Source organism: Bubalus kerabau, chromosome 5, assembly GCF_029407905.1.
Source record: "Bubalus kerabau isolate K-KA32 ecotype Philippines breed swamp buffalo chromosome 5, PCC_UOA_SB_1v2, whole genome shotgun sequence".
Classification (NCBI taxonomy): Eukaryota; Metazoa; Chordata; class Mammalia; order Artiodactyla; family Bovidae; genus Bubalus; species Bubalus kerabau.
Genome location: NC_073628.1, coordinates 58,318,560 through 58,339,460, shown reverse-complemented (window position 1 = coordinate 58,339,460; position 20,901 = coordinate 58,318,560). Strand labels below are relative to the sequence as shown.

General features: G+C 41.3%; 1 long non-coding RNA gene across 1 annotated transcript in view; it reads left to right on the top strand.

Moving 5' to 3' along the window:
* Positions 1–5: 5 nt before the first annotated feature.
* LOC129652796 (uncharacterized) overlaps positions 6–20,901 on the top strand; it is a 32,127-nt gene continuing 11,231 nt past the window's right edge. Inside the window, exon 1 of the long non-coding RNA XR_008714741.1 lies at positions 6–189. This is a non-coding gene — a long non-coding RNA (uncharacterized LOC129652796). The remainder of the gene's footprint in view (positions 190–20,901) is intronic.

Below are 20,901 nucleotides of genomic sequence, written 5' to 3'. Positions count from 1 at the left end.
CGGGTCGGGAAGAGCGAGAGGAGCAGCTAGGGAGGGAAGCGGGAGGGGGAGCGGCGCGGTCGCCTAGCAACCGCGGCACGCCCCGGGAAACGCCTCTGCGCAAGTACGCGGTGACGCACGGGGGCGGGGCCGAGCGTCCCCCGCCGCGGGGCGCGCCTCCGGGAAGCGCCTGTGGAGAAACCTCAGGAGGTAGGGAGCGGGAGGCTACCTTCAGGGCGGCGGAGGTCCTCTGACCGCAGTCTGAGGGCTGGGGGCCGGGGCTGTGGAGGGAGAAAGGCCCTGACGGAGCGTTTGTGAAGTAACCGCCCTCGCTTTCCGAAGTGCCGCTGGCCCCTCACGGCCATCTATCCCTTAACACGTTTCAGCTTGGAGTTCTGAAACCTCCCTTGAATATGAATTTTAAAAGAATGAGGGGCGAAAATGGGTACTTTGTCAGACTGAGGGGGCATCCCTCCGGAGGGTAATGAGTTAACGAAGGAAAGCAATAATAATAAACCCATTTTTGTCTGTGACGCTTCCGGCGCGACGAACGTTTTCATTTAACCATACCAGATGACATCCCACTTTTACATAGATTTAACTAGGAATTATATAACTTAAGCTGAGGTTGGTCCGACTACCCTACCACGGATGCCACGGGCTGCTATGGCTCAGAGCCATGTTAAAGATGAAGAAACTGAGGCCAGAGACGATCACGTGGTTGGCGAAGCCTTAAACTAAAACGTCTCCAGCTTCCCAGGCTTCCTCCTGGTGCGCCAGACGCCGCCAGAAGGCTCTTTTGGTCTTACTGCTTGGAATGGCTGGGATTTTTTCCCCCCTTCCTTTTCTGAAACGTTAAGACGCCTTGGCAACACCAAGGTTAGGCGGATTTGTCTAGTTGGGACGAAAGTGAAAGGGAAGAAGTTTACAACAGAAGAACAGAAGTGTTATTTTCTCCAGCGTGACATCCAATCGGATTTCCTAAACCTACAAAGCACGAGGCAGGCCATCTGACCCTTGAGTTAGAGAACTAAACGTTCTGGAAATGCCGAATATGCGCGCCACCTGGTGGGGCCTGGGGACTCATTGCCCCGGGCCTGCAGAACACAGTCCTTAAATCTGAACATTTCCATCCAAGGCTCATTTCCATGTGACTAAAAATCATATTCCCTATTCCCATGCCTTTAAGTAAGTGAAGTCTCTCAGTCGTGTCCGACTCTTGCGACCCCATGGACTGTAGCCCGCCAGGCTCCCTCCATGGGATTTTCCAGGCAAGAGTACTGGAGTGGGTTGCCATTTCCTTCTCCAGCCTTAAAGTAAAAATGTCCTTAAAATCCAAAAGCTCTTCACTTTAAAAACTAATGAAATGTCGGTTTGGGGAACTTCACTTTCTGATCAGTGTTTCTTTAGACTATGATATGAATTCAAAGGTTTTCTCCCATGATGATTTACATTTTTCTAATTTTATTAATAGACTTTTTTTTTTTTTTTTAACCATGCCCAACCCCTCCCCGACCCTTCTGAAACTAGAGCAACCTGCTTTCACATGGGTTTGTATTTGGACTCCGACAGAAGCTTGTTTGAAGGAAAAGTCCCATGGCAGCAAAAGGTTTGGAAAAGATTGCGAAATTCTGTTTAATTATTGTTCTTAGTACTTCTGTGGACACCTCAGACCACTTTACTGCCTTAAACATTTGAATGGGACTTGCCTCAACAAGTTTGCTTACCTCATTCTGAGTCATTGATCTTTCCGAGTCTGTTTCAAGACATATCTGCATAAGCCTTTTTGAAGCATTTCTGCTCTTCTTCCTGCCCCTGAGGTGGGAAGCACAGAGGACTCCTTTATCTTTAGTCTGTTGACCTTAAGGTCAAGGGAGTGAGGATTCCTTGAGGATGCTGGAAATTTATGAGTCTCTGACCTTAGTGACCCAAGTAATTTCTACAGAGCCCCTGTTTCGTAACAGTGTGACTGGATTAAAGCCCAGTGAGGGAGCCAGCAGGAGCCTCCATACTGAGTTCACCTCTTGGTGGGTGTTGAGCCACAAGACCCAACCAAGTCAGAGAGAGAGAAGGAAGGATTTATTACTTGGAGCAAGTAAGGAGAACATTGGGGACATTCCGCAAAGCAGTGTCTCCCAGAACTGCAAAACTGGGGAAGTTTTAAGTATATTCATGAAAGGGCTTGGGTGGTTGACAGAGTTCAAGCTTTAGTTGATTGAAGTCATAGTTTATAAAAGGTCAACATCATTATCCTTTAGGTTCCAGTAGATCTGGTTGTTGAGCACTTCAGGTTAATCTTTGTCATTGAAAGAGAACTGGGAGTCTTTACAATTTCTCTTGCCTAATAACAGGCAATGTTTATTCATTCTTTTCTTCTCTTAAGATCATTGATTACTGAGACCTGCTCAGGGGCAAACATTGTGGCCAGACCTAGATCACCAAATGGCTTCAGTCAAGAAAGCCTTGCCTGGTTCTTCAAGGACCATCCTACCCTATCTGCTTACACTCCCAAGCTCCCCCTAAGAGTGGTTAATATTTCCACTGTCTCTCTCAGGGCAGCTACAGCCAGATTTACCTATTATGGATTGGCTAAATATCATACAAGATACTTGCCTGCTCTTTGAAACCAGTTCTAATATATTTGCAAAATAAGGAACCTATAATAAATAAACAAACAAAAAATGGAACTATTCCTGAGTCTTCAAAAATCAAAGCATTCAAAATGGGTTTGTAACAGTTTTAAATGTATAGATTAAGAAAATATTCCTGTAACCACATGCACCTGGAATTTTGTGATGAAAAGCCTTTTGGTGGTTTAGGTTTAAATTCATCTCAGTTCGGTTCAGTCTTTCAGTCGTGTCTGACTCTTTGCGACCCCATGGACTGCAGCACGCCAGGCCTCCCTGTCCATCACCAACTCCCGAAGTTTACTCAAACTCATGTCCATTGAGTCGGTGATGCCATCCAACCATCTCAAACCTATGTCATCCCCTTCTCATGCCTTCGATCTTTCCCAGCATCAGGGTCTTTTCCAGTGAGTCAGCTCTTTGCATCAGGTGGCCAAAATATTGGAGTTTCAGCTTCAGCATCAGTCTTTCCAATGAATATTCAGGACTGATTTCCTTTAGGATGGACTGGTTGGATCCCCTTGCAGTCCAAGGGACTCTCAAGAGTCTTCTCCAACACCACAGTTCAAAAGCATCAATTCTTCGGCACTCAGCTTACTTTGTAGTCCAACTCTCACATCCATACATGACTACTGGGAAAATCATAGCCTTGACTAGACAGACCTTTGTTGGCAAAGTAATGTCTCTGCTTTTTAATATGCTGTCTAGGCTGGTCATAACTTTCCTTCCAAGGAGTGTTACTTCCAAGTTACTTCCAAGGAGTAACTGCCCCATACTGCACTACTGTTTCTTGATTGCTCCTCCTTTCTTTCTTCAATCCATCTCTTCCCTGATTAGCAACTGTTCGAATCTGCCCATTGGAATTCAGGGAAGGTCAAAGAGGCTGAATGACACCTATTTCTTACAGACAAGAAACTGGTGACATGGAAAGCATTTGTAACTGGGAGGGCCCCACAGCAGACCCATAGGGGCTTCATGGTTTCACTTGCTGTACTTCCTTCCTCCTCTCTCTCTTCCCCAAGCTTTGAAAGTTCCCCCTATTAATCCTTCTGAATCTTGAAAACAACAACAAAACAAAATCTATTTGTGTCTTCCAATACTGTAGACACTTTGTTCTATATCTCCTAAATCCTGAAGTTTGTCCTTCTTAATCCCTAACCCCAGAAATATTTATCTTTTCCCCAAATATCTGTCACTTCTTCTCACTTACTCTTCCCAATTTAGTTCCACCTACATGACTGAGGGGACATATGAAACTACATTTCCGAATTCTTAAAACCTAAACTAGGACTCTTTCTAATATAATTACCATTAATTAAGTCTATTATTTTCTAGGTACTATCTGAAGTACTTTATGTATATTTTCTCATTGAAATCTTATGCAAGTCCTGTGAGATAGGTATTATCCCCATTTTACACTTCAGAAGACATTCTCAAAGATGAATGACTTGTGCAGGTTCACACAGCTGGTGTGTGGTGTCAACTGAAAATTGTCACACAATCTGGCACTACAAAAATGAAGTCTCTAGCCACTGCAGTTGCTGACCTTCAATACATCCTGAAAGGAGTTTAGGGTTGAGATCAGGAATGAGGCATTCTGTGCTCTAGGAAAAAGTAGCACAACAGGCCTTCAGATAGTTAGACTTTGTCAGGAGAAGGTTTTATGAGCCTGATTTCTTCTCATATCTAGAGAAAGAATCACTAAAATCATTAATGGAAACATCTACTCCTCATGATTAGCAACAACGTTCTGCCAAAATATGTGCTTGACCAATATCACATATTGGTGTATGTGACCTCTCTCTTCAGAACAGTTCTTCAGAGTTATCTGAGAGGCTGTCTCAGATAGTCCTCATTTACCCTAAATGAAAGTGAACTCACAACTTTCACGTACATTTTTTTTTCCCAGTCCATATTTTTAATGACCATGAAGGGACCTAAAGGGAACTTCTCTCCTTTACCTAAACTCTATAAGGAACTGGCATACTGGTATCAGCAGAGGCCTCTTGTACCTATCCACCTCCTTGGAAATTTCAGACAATTTGGGTGAGTCTGTTCTGGTTCTTGGCCCTCTTGTATTGGTTGATGGTTCTGAGTTTCATTTGGAGGCGTGTAACAGGTACCCGCCCATCTCAACTGAAAGATATTGGTGAGGGGAGGTGGAGTTTGTTGAAAAACACTGGGAAAATACCCATCCAGTTGAAAGATACTGAGTGGGGAGAAGTTGAAAGACACTGGGGTTTGCTCAGTTGAAATTCACTGAGTGGTCTGGGCTGAGTAGTTAGGTAAGAGACTAACTGATCTGACTCTTTCCCTCAATTTGGCTGCCTTTAAAATATGTTAGGATAAAAAGGAAGATATTACATGAGAGCTTTGCTCCAAAGAAGAGGGACAAGATCCCTCTCAGTCAATTAAAGCTTTCTCAGCAACTGAGAAATTTATGGATTTCATACTGTGCGGTGGTCCCATAGGGAAACACACTTACTAGTTAAAAGATTGCTCATCCAGGATTCATGTATAAGAATTGGTCATTCAGTGATCTGAGCATTCACAGTGGTCTTAGACCACTTGAGGGAGAAACTGAGCCTTGTAAGGGGGCTAAAACAACTCTAGGGTGATGCCTAGATGACTTATGCTAACAAGTACCTTGCTGGCCTACCACACAATTTTATTAGTAATCTTAGCCCTGACAAATTCAGCTTTAAAATGGAAAATCAGTTCAGTCAGTTCAGTTCAGTGGCTCAGTCGTGTCCGACTCTTTGCGACCCCATGAATTGCAGCATGCCAGGCCTCCCTGTCCATCACTAACTCCCAAAGTTCACTCAGACTCATGTCCATCGAGTGAGTGATGCCATCCAGCCATCTCATCCTCTGTCTTCTCCTTCTCCTCCTGCCCCCAATCCCTCCCAGCATCAGAGTCTTTTCCAATGAGTCAACTCTTCACATGAGGTGGCCAAACTACTGGAGTTTCAGCTTTAGCATCATTCCTTCCAAAGAAATCCCAGGGCTGATCTCCTTCAGAATGGACTGGTTGGATCTCCTTGCAGTCCAAGGGACTCTCCAGAGTCTTCTCCAACACCACAGTTCAAAAGCATCAGTTCTTTGGCGCTCAGCCTTCTTCACAGTCCAACTCTCACATCCATACATGACCACTGGAAAAACCATAGCCTTGACTAGCTGGACCTTTGTTGGCAAAGTAATGTCTCTGCTTTTGAATATGCTATCTAGGTTGGACATAACTTTCCTTCCAAGGAGTAAGCATCTTTTAATTTCATGGCTGCAGTCACCATCTGCAGTGATTTTGGAGCCCCAAAAAATAAAGTCTGACACTGTTTCCACTGTTTCCCCATCTATTTCCCACGAAGTGATGGGAAATAGAGACTCTCAAACAGAAAAGCGAGGAGTATCAGAAAGCCAACCTCTGACTAACACCCCAGCCCCAGGTTTATGTATATACATAACTTAAATATACAAATACTTAATTGGGAATTAAAGGAAAACTTTGCCCTGAAAATAGTCAATATGGGCTCCTTTATTGTGTATGCAGTTGTAAGAGAAGACTGGCTTGTTAAAACATCTCTTCAACATTCTGACTCTTGAAGGAAGAGGTCCTTCTAGGAGCATTTGCTTTCTTCTCAAATATGCCTTGAGACCAGGGTTCTCAGGAGCAGTTACATAGATCATCATTCCTGAGACTGAGGGGAAAAAAAGGAAGGAGGAGACTTTTTAAAATTTAACCTATTCCAATTGTTATAAACTAGTGAGTTTTATATTGTAATACCTGATTCATGACTAAGTTTTAAAATGAAACTATGAGATCTCTGATTGTATCTGTCTATATGTGCACATATGTCTTTACCTTTGAATGGTATTATCAAAATTAATTTGTAAATGAGCTCTAGTTAATTGGCTTAATTGCAAATTAAGCACTTTTAAAAATTCTCAGAAATATAAAAGGAAACAGACCAGGATGAATTTCAGGTTCATATGAACTATGAAATATTCAGTTATAAATTAATACATGGAATTAAGGTTTGTTGATTTAATTAACACATACATGTCTTAGAGTCATCAACATTAAGTATACCTTTATTGTACTTAGGCTTAATAAAAATCAAATGAGATTTTATTATAGCTGTTGCAAATTTGTTAGCAAGAAAAATAACTTGGTATAATGAAATTTTTTATAAATGAATTAAATGTAAATGAGGAAAGAGGTTTTTGGTGAACTCTTTAGAAAAATTATTTCAGGAATCTCTACTTAAAAATACTCTCTCCAGATTTATTTTTTAATGTATTTATTTTTAATTGAATGATAATTGCTTTATTATATTAGCCATATATATACAAATGTACCCTCCCTCTTGAAACTCCTTCCCACCTCCCACCCTTTCCCACCCTGCTAGATTGTTACAAAGCCCCAGTTTGTGTTCCCTGAGTAATATAGCAAATTTCCATTGGCTATCTATTTTACACATGGTAGTGTATATGCTTCCATGCTCCCCTCTCCATTCATCTCATCTTTTCCTTCCTCCTCCTGCCCCTGCTCATGTCCATAAGTCTGTTCTCTATGTCTGTGACTAGATTCATTTAGTTTGAAATATTTATTTCTTCAGATGCATTGGGTCTTAACTGCAGCATGTAGGATCTTCATTGCATTATACGGGATCTTCCATTGCAGCATACCAAGACTCTCTAGTTGTGGCATGTGAGGTCAGCAGTTGCAATATGTGGGCTCCAGAACAAATGGCTTCAGTAGTTGTGGCACAAGGGCTCTTTAGTTATGGTGTGTAGGCTTAGTTGCTCTGCGGCATGTGGCATCTTGGTTCCCTTTCCAGGGAGTGAACTTGTATCCCCTGCATTGCATGTTGGATTCTTAACCACTTGACCACCAGGGAAGAACCCTGGCAACTTTAAGTTTTAAGTGAAGTGAAGTGAAATTTGCTCAGTCGTATCCCACTCTTTGCGACCCCAAGGACTATATAGTCCATGGAATTCTCCGGGCCAGAATACTGGAGTGGGTAGCCTTTCCCTTCTCCAGGGGATCTTCCCAACCCAGAGATCAAACCCAGGTCTTCTGCATTGCAGGCAGATTCTTTACCAGCTGAGCCACAAGGGAAAGTTGTGGTAAATAAGTTAAATGATGAAAGTGTATTGAATACCTCAGTCATTCCCTAATAAAACAAGAAACTTAAACATTAGTTAATGATTATTAGTTAATAATATGTATTAGTTAATTATAATTATTAATCATTAGTTAATGATTATTAATTGGCTTTCTTTTATGGAGAAACTAAACCAAATATTTGGTGCCACATTGAGATATTTTCTATAAAAAGAGCACAGTTCTTTAGAAATTATTGCTGGTATTTATGTTTGCCAATTAACAGAATGAAAATGTAAATGATAGTTTATAATTGCCTACTTCTTAGTCTTCACTAGAAAGTAAGGTTTTAACAGTTGTGGATTCTAATTTAAATATGTAATTTAAGATACTAGAAATAATAAATGAAACATTTCAGTATATAGTAGCAAAGTAGGAAGTGTGTTTTCAATAAATGAAGGTATGAGGAATGGAATTGCATTTTGTTAAGGGAAAAGAAATGCAAAAAAGCAAAATGGCTCTCTGAGGAGGCCTTACAAATAGCTGTGAAAAGAAGAGAAGCAAAAACAAAGGAGAAAAGGAAAGATATAAGCATCTGAATGCAGAGTTCCAAAGAATAACAAGGAGAGATAAGAAAGCCTTCCTCAGCGATCAATGCAAAGAAATAAAGGAAAGCAACAGACTGGGAAAGACTAGAGATCTCTTCAAGAAAATTAGAGATACCAAGGGAACATTTCATGCAAAGATGGGCTCGATAAAGGACAGAAATGGTATGGACCTAACAGAAGCAGAAGATATTAAGAAGAGGTGGCAAGAATACACAGAAGAACTGTACAAAAAAGATCTTCATGACCAAGATAATCACAATGGTGTGATCACTCACTTAGAGCCAGACATCCTGGAATGTGAAGTCAGGTGGGCCTTAGAAAGCATCACTACGAACAAAGCTAGTGGAGGTGATGGAATTCCAGTTGAGCTATTCCAAATCATGAAAGATGATGCTGTGAAAGTGCTGCACTCCATATGCCAGCAAATTTGGAAAACTCAGCAGTGGCCACAGGACTGGAAAAGGTCAGTTTTCATTCCAATCCCAAAGAAAGGCAATGCCAAAGAATGCTCAAACTACCGCACAATTGCACTCATCTCACACGCTAGTAAAGTAATGCTCAAAATTCTCCAAGCCAGGCTTCAGCAATATGTGAACTGCGAACTTCCAGATGTTCAAGCTCGTTTTAGAAAAGGCAGAGGAACCAGAGATCAAATTGCCAACATCCGCTGGATCATGGAAAAAGCAAGAGAGTTCCAGAAAAATATCTATTTCTGCTTTGTTGACTATGCCAAAGCCTTTGACTATGTGGATCACAATAAACTGAGGAAAATTCTGAAAGAGATGGGAATACCAGACTACCTGACCTGGCTCTTGAGAAATCTGTATGCAGGTCAGGAAGCAACAGTTAGAACTGGACATGGAACAACAGACCGGTTCCAAATAGGAAAAGGGGTACGTCAAGGCTGTATATTGTCTTCCTGCTTATTTAACTTTTATGCAGAGTACATCATGAGAAACGCTGGACTGGAAGAAGCACAAGCTGGAATCAAGATTGCCGGGAGAAATATCAATCACCTCAGATATGCAGATGACACCACCCTTATGGCAAAAAGTGAAGAGGAACTCAAAAGCCTCTTGATGAAAGTGAAACAGGAGAGTGAAAAAGTTGGCTTAAAGTTCAACATTCAGAAAACGAAGATCATGGCATCCAGTCCCATCATTTCATGGCAAATAGATGGGGAAACAGTGGAAACAGTGTCAGACTTTATTTTTTGGAGCTCCAAAATCACAGCTGATGGTGATTACAGCCATGAAATTAAAAGACGCTTACTCCTTGGAAGGAAAGTTATGACCAACCTAGATAGCATATTGAAAAGCAGAGATATTACTTTGCCAACAAAGGTCTGTCTAGTCAAGGCTATGGTTTTTCCTGTGGTCATGTATGGATGTGAGAGTTGGATGGTGAAGAAAGCTGAGCACTGAAGAATTGATGCTTTTGAAATGTTGTGTTGGAGAAGACTCTTGAGAGTCCCTTGGACTGCAAGGAGAGCCAACCAGTCCATCCTAAAGGAGATCAGCCCTGGGTGTTCTTTGGAAGGACTGATGCTGAAGCTGAAACTCCAATACTTTGGCCACCTCATGCAAAGAGTTGACTCACTGGAAAAGACCCTGATGCTGGGAGGGATTAGGGGCAGGAGGAGAAGGGGATGACAGAGGATGAGATGGCTGGATGGCATCACCGACTCGATGGACATGAGTTTGAGTGAACTCCGGGAGTTGGTGATGGACAGGGAGGCCTGGTGTGCTGTGATTCATGGGGTTGCAAAGAGTCGGACACGACTGAGCCACTGAACTGAACTGACTGAAGGGAAAAGAAACCTGAATATTCACTGGAAGGACTGATGCTGAAGCTGAAGCTCCAATATTTTGGCCACCTGATGTGAAGAGCCAGTTCACTGGAAAAGACACTGATCCTGGGAAAGATTAAGGGCAGGGATAAGGGAGTGACAGAGGACGAGATGATTGGATGGCATCACCAACTCAATGGACATGAATCTGAGCAAACTCTGGGAGACAGTGAAAGACAAGCAGGCCTGGTATGCTGCAGTTCATGGGGTCGCAGAGTAGGACACGACTTGGTGACTTAACAACAAACAGAAAATAAAGTAATTTTTGTCCTAGAGCTGTTTGTTTCTGGGGTTAGGGAAAAAAAATAAGGGGCAGGGCTTCCCTGGTGGTTGAGTGGTTAAGAATCCGCCCTGCAATGCCAGGGACTTGGGTTTGGTCCCTGGTCTGGGAAGATCTCACACGCCACGGAGCAACTGAGCCTGTGCACGACAGTTACTGAGCCAATGCACTAGAGCCCTATAACAACTGCACTATAGCTATAACTGCACTATAACAACTGAGCCTACCTGCTGCAACTAACGAAGCCTGTGCTCCCTGACCTCAACGAGAAGCCATGGCCATGAGAAACCTGTGCGCAACGACTAGAGAATAGCTCCTGCCCTCTGCAAATAGAGAAAGTCTCTGCACAGCAATGAAGACTCAGCACAGGCACAAATTAAAACAAATAAAAATAGAGGACAAACTAATATGGATACAGAAACTTATGGAAGGTTTATGGAAAAAGAAATAGAAGAGTTTTATGTATGGTCAGGCTAAGTTTAGAATAAATTTAATTGAGTAAATAAATTTTAGAAATTTTTGTTGTTCAGTTGCTCAGTCGTGTCTGACTCTGCTACCCTATGCATGCTAGTTTTCCCTTCATCATCTTCCAGAGTTTGCTCAAACGCATGTCCATTGAGTCGGTGATGCCATCCAACCATCTCGTCCTCTGTTGTCCTCTTTTCCTCCTGCCTTCAGTCTTTCCCAGCATCAGGGTTTTTCCTAATGAGTTAGCTCTTTGCATCACATGGCCAAAGTATTGGAGCTTCAGCTTCAGCATCAGTCCTTCCAATGAATATTCAGGATTGATTTCCTTTAGGATTGATTGGTTTGATCTTACAATCCAAGGGACTCTCAAGAGTCTTCTCCAACACCACAGTTCAAAAGCATCAATTCTTTGGCGCTCAGCTTTCTTTATAGTCCAACTCTCACATCCATACATGACCACTGGAAAAACCATAGCTTTGACTATACAGACGTCTGTCAGCAAAGTAATGCCATTGCTTTTTAGGAAGTGTCTTTTAATTTCATGCCTGAAGTCACCATCTGCAGTGATTTTGGAGCCCAGGAAAATAAAGTCTGTCACTGTTTCCATTGTTTCCCTATCTATTTGCCATGAAGTGATGGGACCAAATGCCATAATCTTAGTTTTCTGAATGTTGAATTTTAGGCCAGCTTTTTCACTCTCCTCTTTCACTTTCATCAAGAGACCCTTTAGTTCCTCTTTGCTTTCTGCCGTAAGGGGGTGTCATCTGCATATCTGAGGTTATTGATATTTTCCCCAGCCATCTTGATTCCAACTTGTGTTTCATACAGCCCAGCATTTCTCATGATATACTTTGCATATAAGTTAAATAAGCAGAGTGGCAATATACAGCCTTGACGTAATCCTTTCCCAACTTGGAACTAGTCCTTTGTTCCATGTTCAGTTCTTACTGTTGCATCTTGACCTGCATCGTACAGGTTTCTCAGGAGGCAGGTAAGTTGGTCTGGCATTCCCATCTCTAAGAATTTTCCATAGTTTGTTCTGATCCACATAATCAAAGGTTTTAGCATAGTCAGTGAAGCAGAAGTAGATGTTTTTTTAAATTCTCGAGCTTTTTCTATGATCCAACAGATGTTTGCAATTTGATCTCTGGTTTCTCTGTCTTTTCTAAATCCAGCTTGTACATCTAGAAGTTCTCGGTTTACATATTGTTGAAGCTAGTTTGAAGGATTTTGAGCATTACTTTGCTAGCATGTGAAATGAGTGCTATTGTGTGGTAGTTTGAGCATTCGTTGGCATTGCCTTTCTTAGGGATTAGAATGAAAACGGACTTTTTCCAGTCCTGTGGCCACTGCTGAGTTTTCCAAACCTGCTGGCATACTGAGTGCAGCACTATAACAGCATCATCTTTTAGGATTTGAAATAGCTCAGCTGGAATTCCTAACCTCTACTAGCTTTGTTTGCAGTGAGGCTTCCTAAGGCCCACTTGACTTCACACTCCAGGATGTCTGGTGAGTAATCATGCCATCGTGGTTAACTGGATCATGAAGATCTTTTTTGTACAGTTCTTCTGTGTATTCTTGCCACCTCGTCTTAATATCTTCTGCTTCTGTTCAGTTCACTTCAGTCGCCCAGTTGTGTCTGACTCTCTGCGACCCCATGAATCACAGCACACCAGGCTTCCCTGTATATCACCAACTCCTGGAGTCCACCCAAACTCAAGTGCATTGAGTATGTGATGCCATCCAGCCATCTCATCCTCTGTCGTCCTCTTCTCCTCCTGCCCCCAATCCCTCCCAGCATCAGGGTCTTTTCCAATGAGTCAGCTCTTTGCATGAGATGGCCAAAGTATTGGAGTTTCAGCCTCAGCATCCATCCTTCCAATGAACACCCAGGACTGGTCTCCTTTAGGATGGACTGGTCGGATCGCCTTACAATCCAAGGGACTCTCAAGAGTCTTCTCCAACACCACAGTTCAAAAGCATCAATTCTTCGGCGCTCAGCTTTCTTCACCATCCAACTCTCACATCCATACATGACCACTGGAAAAACCACAGCCTTGACTAGACGGACCTTTGTTGGAAAAGTAATGTCTCTACTTTTTAATATGCTGTCTAGGTTGGTTGAGCTTCCCTGGTGGCTCAGACGGTAAAGCGTCTGCTTGCAATGCGGGAGACCTGGGTTCAATCCCTGGGTTGGGAAGATCTCCTGGAGAAGGAAATGGCAACCCACTCCAGTATTCTTGCCTGGAGAATCCCATGGAGGTTGGTCATGACTTTCCTTCCAAGGAATAAGCGTCTTTTAATTTCATGGCTGCAAACACCATCTGCTTCTGTTAGGTCCATACCATTTCTGTCCTTTATTGAGCCCATCTTTTCATGAAATGTTTCCTTGGTATCCCTAATTTTCTTGAAGAGATTTCTAGTTTTTCCCATTCTATTGTTCCTCTATTTGCACTGATAACTGAGGAAGGCTTTTTTATCTCTCCTTGCTGTTCTTTGGAACTCTGCATTCAGATGGGTATATCTTTCATTTTCTTTTTTGCCATTTGCTTGTCTTCTTTTCTAAGCTATTTGTAAGGCCTCCTCAGACAGTCATTTTGCCTTTTTGCATTTATTATCCTCAGGGTTGGTTTTGATCACCGCCTCCTGTTCAGTGTTACGAAACTCTGTCCATAGCTCATCAGGCACTCTGTCTATCAGATCTAATCCCTTGAATCTACTTGTTAGGTCCACTGTATAATTGTAGGAGATGACTTAGTGATTGTCCCTATTTCAATTTAAATCTGAATTTTGACAAACGTGGTCCACTGAAGAAGGGAATGGCAAACCACTTCAGCATTCTTGAGAACACCATGAACTGTATGAAAAGGCAAAAAGATATGACACTGAAAGATGAACTCCCCAGGTTGGTAGGTGCTCAATATGTTACTGGAGAAGAGCAGAGAAATAGCTCCAGAAGGAATGAAGAGGCTGAGCCAATGCGGAAACAACACCCAGTTGTGGATGTGCCTGGTGGTGAAAGTAAAGTCCAGTGCTAAAAGAACAAAATTGCATAGGAATCTGGAATGTTAGGTCCATGAATCAAGGTAAATTGGAAGTGGTCAAACAGGAGATGACAAGCATGAACATCGATATTTTAGGAATCAGTGAACTAAAATGGACTTGAAAGGACAAATTTAATTCAGATGATCATTATATCTACAGTGGTTAAGAATCCCTTAGAAGAAATGGAATAACTCTCGTAGTCAACAAAAGAGTCTGAAATACAGTACTTGGGTGCAATCTCAAAAACAACAGAATGATCTCAGTTCTTTCCAAAGCAAACCATTCAGTATGATAGTAATCCAAGTCTGTGCCCCAACGACTAATGCCGAAGTGGCTGAAATTGAATGGTTTTATGAAGACCTACAAGAACTTCTAGAATTAACACCCCAAAAAAGATGTCCTTTTCATCAGAGAGGACTAGAATGCAAAAGTAGAAAGTCAAGAGATACCTAGAGTAACAGGCAAATTTGGCCTTGGAGTACAAAATGGAGCTGGGAAAAGGCTAACGGAGTTTTGCCAAGAGAACACACTGGTCATAGCAAGCACCTGCTTCCAATAACACAAGAGAAGACTCTACATATGGACATCACCAGATGGTCAATACCAAAATCAGATTAATCATTTTCTTTGCAGACAAAGATGGAGATGCTCTATATGGTCAGCAAAAACGACACCGGGAGATGACTGTGGCTCAGATCATGAACTCCTTATTGCAAAATTTTATAAATAAGCTGGTGCAAAACCTGAATTTAGTTTTTATCTTTATTGGCATCAAAGTTTTCCTAAAATGTTGATCCCCTTTTGGCTACAAACTGTAAAGTTTCTTTTACCTTTAATTCATAATCTGTTATAACTTTGTGTAATTGCCTTTGAAATATTTATTGTCACTGGTTAAGTGGATAAATATTATTTCACAGTGACAGCTGATCTCATATGACCAAGTGTTTTAAAACTTTAAAAAAATTTTTTGACAAATGGCCCAAATCAAATTCTAATGAAGTTCCTTTGACCTCTAGCTAAACTTTGGGATGTTTTGAAGGGCCCCTGAAGCATCCCAAAAGTGATATTAAACTAATCAGGTTCATTTGGTATGTTAAATTACATAGGATGTACTGTCAAATGAGTAATATGTCTTCGTAGGTTGTATTATGGGTAAATGTTATTAATATACATATTCTAGAAATTGCATGGAATTCTTAAAAATCTGGTATGTCCTGGTAAAATTTATCAGTCATAATTCTGGTTATTTTCTGAAAATGTTAAAATGTCACAGTAGTAATGAAGTTTCTTTGTCTATTGCATTATAATCAGGTTTTTAACTGTGCCTTCTTAAGTGTTTTGTCATTTATAGACAGTTATTGTTTTATACTTATGCCTTTGCAAAAATGCTTCCTCTTCACAAAGATTCATAGCAAGGACTTTTTGACAAGTACAGGTTTCTGATAACTTTCAGATCACACTGCCAAACTGGGTAAGAATTTAAAACATTCTAGGCGGGTCTTAGAAAGCATCACTACGAACAAAGCTAGTGGAGGTGATGGAATTCCAGTTGAGCTATTCTAAATCCTGAAAGATGATGCTGTGAAAGTGCTGCACTCCATATGCCAGCAAATTTGGAAAACTCAGCAGTGGCCACAGGACTGGAAAAGGTAAGTTTTCATTCCAATCCCAAAGAAAGGTAATGCCAAAGAATGCTCAAACTACCACACAATTGCACTCATCTCACACGCTAGTAATGCTCAAAATTCTCCAAGCCAGGCTTCAGCAATATGTGCACCGTGAACTTCCTGATATTCAAGCTGGTTTTAGAAAAGGCAGAGGAACCAGAGATCAAATTGCCAACATCCACTGGATCATGGAAAAAGCAAGAGAGTTCCAGAAAAACATCTATTTCTGCTTTGTTGACTATGCCAAAGCCTTTGACTGTGTGGATCACAATAAACTGTGGAAAATTCTGAAAGAGATGGGAATACCAGACCACCTGACCAGCCTCTTGAGAAATCTGTATGCAGGTCAGGAAGCAACAGTTAGAACTGGACATGGAACAACAGACTGGTTCCAAATAGGAAAAGGAGTTCGTCAAGGCTGTATATTGTTACCCTGTTTCTTTAACTTATATGCAGAGTACATCATGAGAAACGCTGGACTGGAAGAAACACAAGCTGGAGTCAAGATTGCTGGGAGAAATATCAATCACCTCAGATATGCAGATGACACCACCCTTATGGCAGAAAGTGAAGAGGAACTAAAAAGCCTCTTGATAAAAGTGAAAGTGGAGAGTGAAAAAGTTGGCTTATGGCTTAAAGCTCAACATTCAGAAAACAAAGATCATGGCATCTGGTCCCACCACTTCATGGGAAATAGATGGGTAAACAGTGGAAACAGTGTCAGACTTTATTTTTCTGGGCCCAAGAATCACTGCAGATGGTGACTGCAGCCATGAAATTAAAAGACGCTTACTCCTTGGAAGGAAAGTTATGACCAACCTAGATAGCATATTCAAAAGCAGAGACATTACTTTGCAAACAAAGGTCCGTCTAGTCAAAGCTATGGTTTTTCCTGTGGTCATGTATGGATGTGAGAGTTGGACTGTGAAGAAGGCTGAGCGCTGAAGAATTGATGCTTTTGAACTGTGGTGTTGGAGAAGACTCTGGAGAGTCCCTTGGACTGCAAGGAGATCCAACAAGTCCATTCTGAAGGAGATCAGCCCTGGGATTTCTTTGGAAGGAATGATGCTGAAGCTGAAACTCCAATACTTTGGCCACCTCATGCGAAGAGTTTACTCATTGGAAAAGACTCTGATGCTGGGAGGGATTGGGGGCAGGAGGAGAAGGGGACGACAGAGGATGAGATGGCTAGATGGCATCACTGACTCGATGGACGTGAGTCTGAGTGAACTCCAGGAGTTGGTGATGGACAGGGAGGCCTGGCGTGCTGCGATTCATGGGGTCGCAAAGAGTCGGACACGACTGAGCGACTGATCTGATCTGAGGCGAAAACTTGATGGCTTCATAAAACTATTAATAGAAGTGATTATTTACATGGATCTAAGTGAACCGGTAAATGTGGTTATAATTTTTATGGTTTCTATCTAAAGCATTACTGCTTTTAATCTGTTTTCTAACTATAAGCAAACCTTTCCTCTCTAGTTAATTATGACTTACAGCAATTTGGTAAGGTAATACCAGACCACCTGACCTGCCTCTTAAGAAATGTGTATGCAGGACAGGAAGCAACAGTTAGAACTGGACATAGAACAACAGACTGGTTCCAAATAGGAAAAGGAGTTTGTCGAGGCTGTATATTGTCACCCTGCTTATTTAACTTACATGCAGAGTACATCATGAGAAATGCTGGACTGGAAGAAGCACAAGCTAGAATCAAGATTGCGGGGAGAAATATCAATCACCTCAGATATGCAGATGATACCACCCTTATGGCAGAAAGTGAAGAGGAACTAAAAAGCCTCTTGATGAAAGTGAAAGTGGAAAGTGAAAAAGCTGGCTTAAAGCTCAACATTCAGAAAACGAAGATCATGGCATCCAGTCCCATCACTTCATGGGAAATAGATGGGTAAACAGTGGAAACAGTGTCAGACCTTATTTTTTTGGGCTCCAAAATCACAGCTGATGGTGACTGCAGCCATGAAATTAAAAGACGCTTACTCCTTGGAAGGAAAGTTATGACCAACCTAGATAGCATATTCAAAAGCAGAGACATTACTTTGCCAACAAAGGTCCGTCTAGTCAAGGCTATGGTTTTTCCTGTGGTCATGTATGGATGTGAGAGTTGGACTGTGAAGAAGGCTGAGTGCCGAAGAATTGATGCTTTTGAACTGTGGTGTTGGAGAAGACTCTGGAGAGTCCCTTGGACTGCAAGGAGATCCAACCAATCCATTCTGAAGGAGATCAGCCCTGGGATTTCTTTGGAAGGAATGATGCTAAAGCTGAAACTCCAGTAGTTTGGCCACCTCATGTGAAGAGTTGACTCATTGGAAAAGACTCTGATGCTGGGAGGGATTGGGGGCAGGAGGAGAAGGGGATAACAGAGGATGAGATGGCTGGATGGCATCACTGACTCGATGGACGTGAGTTTGAGTGAACTCTGGGAGTTGGTGATGGACAGGGAGGCCTGGTGTGCTGCGATTCATGGAGTCACAGAGTTAGACACGACTGAGCGACTGAACTGAACTGACCTTTGTAAACAGAATTGAAACATTTATCTTTTCTCTTTACCTGAGCCCTCTAGAAATTGGAAACTCACAGGTTCCCAATAGCCTTATCAGGTGAATGAGGAAGGCAACCTCCTGGCTGGTGATATTTTGGGAACCTTGAAAAGGGAGGAATTCACCCAAATTTGTAAAGCAAAATCTGTGACAAGCCTTTGGCATGGCTTTCCTTGCCCTGAGAGACCTTTAAAAAAATTCAGTCTGAAACTCTTTATGAACATTTCCTAACAGTCAATTTAAAAGAGCCTATTACATCAATTACACTTATATAAGTAATCAAGCAAAGTTTATTAAAAGCAGATTTAATATACAAACAAATTCATCTCAATTTAGCTATATTTGGTAAAAATGAGGGCAATTATAGAGAGAAAAGATCAGGTTTTAGTGGATATTAAATTCTGGTTTTGTTAATGGACAAAAATACAAAAAAAGAAAACTACAGGCCAATATCCTTGATGAACATAGATGCAAAAATTCTCAACAAAATTTTAGCAAGCAGAATTAAGCAACACATCAAAAAGCTCACACAGCATGATCAAGTTGGGTTTATTCCAGGGATGCAAGGATTCTTCAATATATGCAAATCAATCAATGTAATACACCATATTAACAAATTGAATCATAAAAACCATATGATAATCTCAATAGAGGATTTCTTTGGAAGGAATGATGCTAAAGCTGAAACTCCAGTACTTAGGCCACCTCATGCGAAGAGTTGACTCATTGGAAAACGCTGATGCTGGGAGGGATCGGGGGCAGGAGGAGAAGGGGACAACAGAGGATGAGGTGGCTGGATGGCATCACTGACTCGGTGGACGTGAGTCTGGGTGAAGTCCGGGAGTTGGTGATGGACAGCCTGGCGTGCTGTGATTCATGGGGTCGCAAAGAGTCGGACACGACTGAGCGACTGAACTAAACTAAACTGAATCTCAATAGATGCAGAAAAAGCCTTTCACAAAATTCAGCACCCATTTATGATTAAAATTCTTCAAAAAAAATGTGCATAGAAGGAACCTACCTCAACGTAGTAAAAGCCGTATATGAAAAGCCTATAGCACACATTATTCTCAATGGTGAAAAACTGAAAACATTCCCCCTAAGATCAGGAACAAGACAAGGGTGTCCACTTTCACCACTATTATTCAACATAGTTCTGGAAGTCCTAGCTACAGCAATCAGAGAAGAAAAAGAAATACAAGAAATCCAGATCAGGAAATAAGTAAAGCTCTCACTGTTTGCAGATGACATACTGTACATAGAAAACCCTAAAGACAGTATCAGAAAACTACTAGAGCTAATCAGTGAATTTAACAAAGTTGTAGGATACAAAATCAATACACAGAAATCACTTGCATTTCTATATACTAACAATGAAAAATCAGAGAAATTAAGGAATTAATCCCATTCACCATTGCAACAAAAAGAATTAAATACCTAGGAATAAACTTACTTAAGGAGACAAAAGAAATGTACCCAGAAAATTATAAGACACTAATGAAAGAAATCAAGGATGACATAAACAAATGGAGGGATATTCCATGTTCCTGGGTAGGAAGCATCAATATTGTGAAAATGACTATACTACCAAATGCAATCTAGAGATTCAATGCAATCCCTATCAAATTACCAATGGCATTTTTCACAGAGCTAGAACCAAAAATTTCACAGTTCATATGGAAACACAAAAGACCCCAAATAGCCAAAGCAGTCTTGAGAAAGAAGAATGGAGCTGGAGGAATCAACCTTCCTGACTTCAGCTTACACTACAAAGCTACAGTCATCACGACAGTATAGCACTGGCACAAAAACAGCAGTATAGACCAATGGAACAAGACAGAGAGCCCAGAAACAAACCCATTTACTTATGGGTACTTTATTTTTGACAAAGGAGGCAAGAATATACACTGGGGTAAAGACAGCCTCTTCAATAAATGGTGCTGGGAAGACTGGACAGTTCCATGTAAAAGAATGAAATTAGAACACTTCCTAACACCATACATAAACTCAAAATGGATTAAAGACCTAAATGTAAGACCAGAAACTATAAAACTCTTAGAGGAAAACATAGGCAGAGCACTCGATGACATAAACCAAAGATCTGCTATGACTCACCTCCTAGAGTAACAGAAATAAAAACAAAAGTAAACTAGTGGGACCTGATTAAACTCAAAAGCTTTGGCACAGCAAAGGAAACTCTAAGCAAGGTGAAAAGACAACCCTCAGAATGGGAAAAAAATAATAGCAAATGAAACAACTGACAAAGGAATAATTTCCAAAATATACAAGCAGCTCATATAGCTCAATGCCAGAAAAACAAACAACCTAATCAAAAAGTGGGAAAAAGACCTAAACAGATATTTCTCCAAAGAAGATATAGGATGGCTAACAACACATGAAAAGATGTTCAACGTCACTCATTATTAGAGAAATGCAAATCAAAACTACAGTGAGATATCACCTCACATCAGTCAGAATGGCCAACATCAAAAAGTCTACAAACAATAAATGCTGGAGAGGATGTGGAGAAGAGGGAACCCTCTTGCATTGTTGGTGGGAATGTAAACTGATACAGCCACTATGGAAGATGGTATGAAGATTCCTTAAAAACTAGGAATAAAACCACCATATGACCCAGCAATCCCAGTCCTAGGCATATACCCTGAGGATACCAAAATTGAAAAAGACACATGTATCCCACTGTTCACTGCAGCAC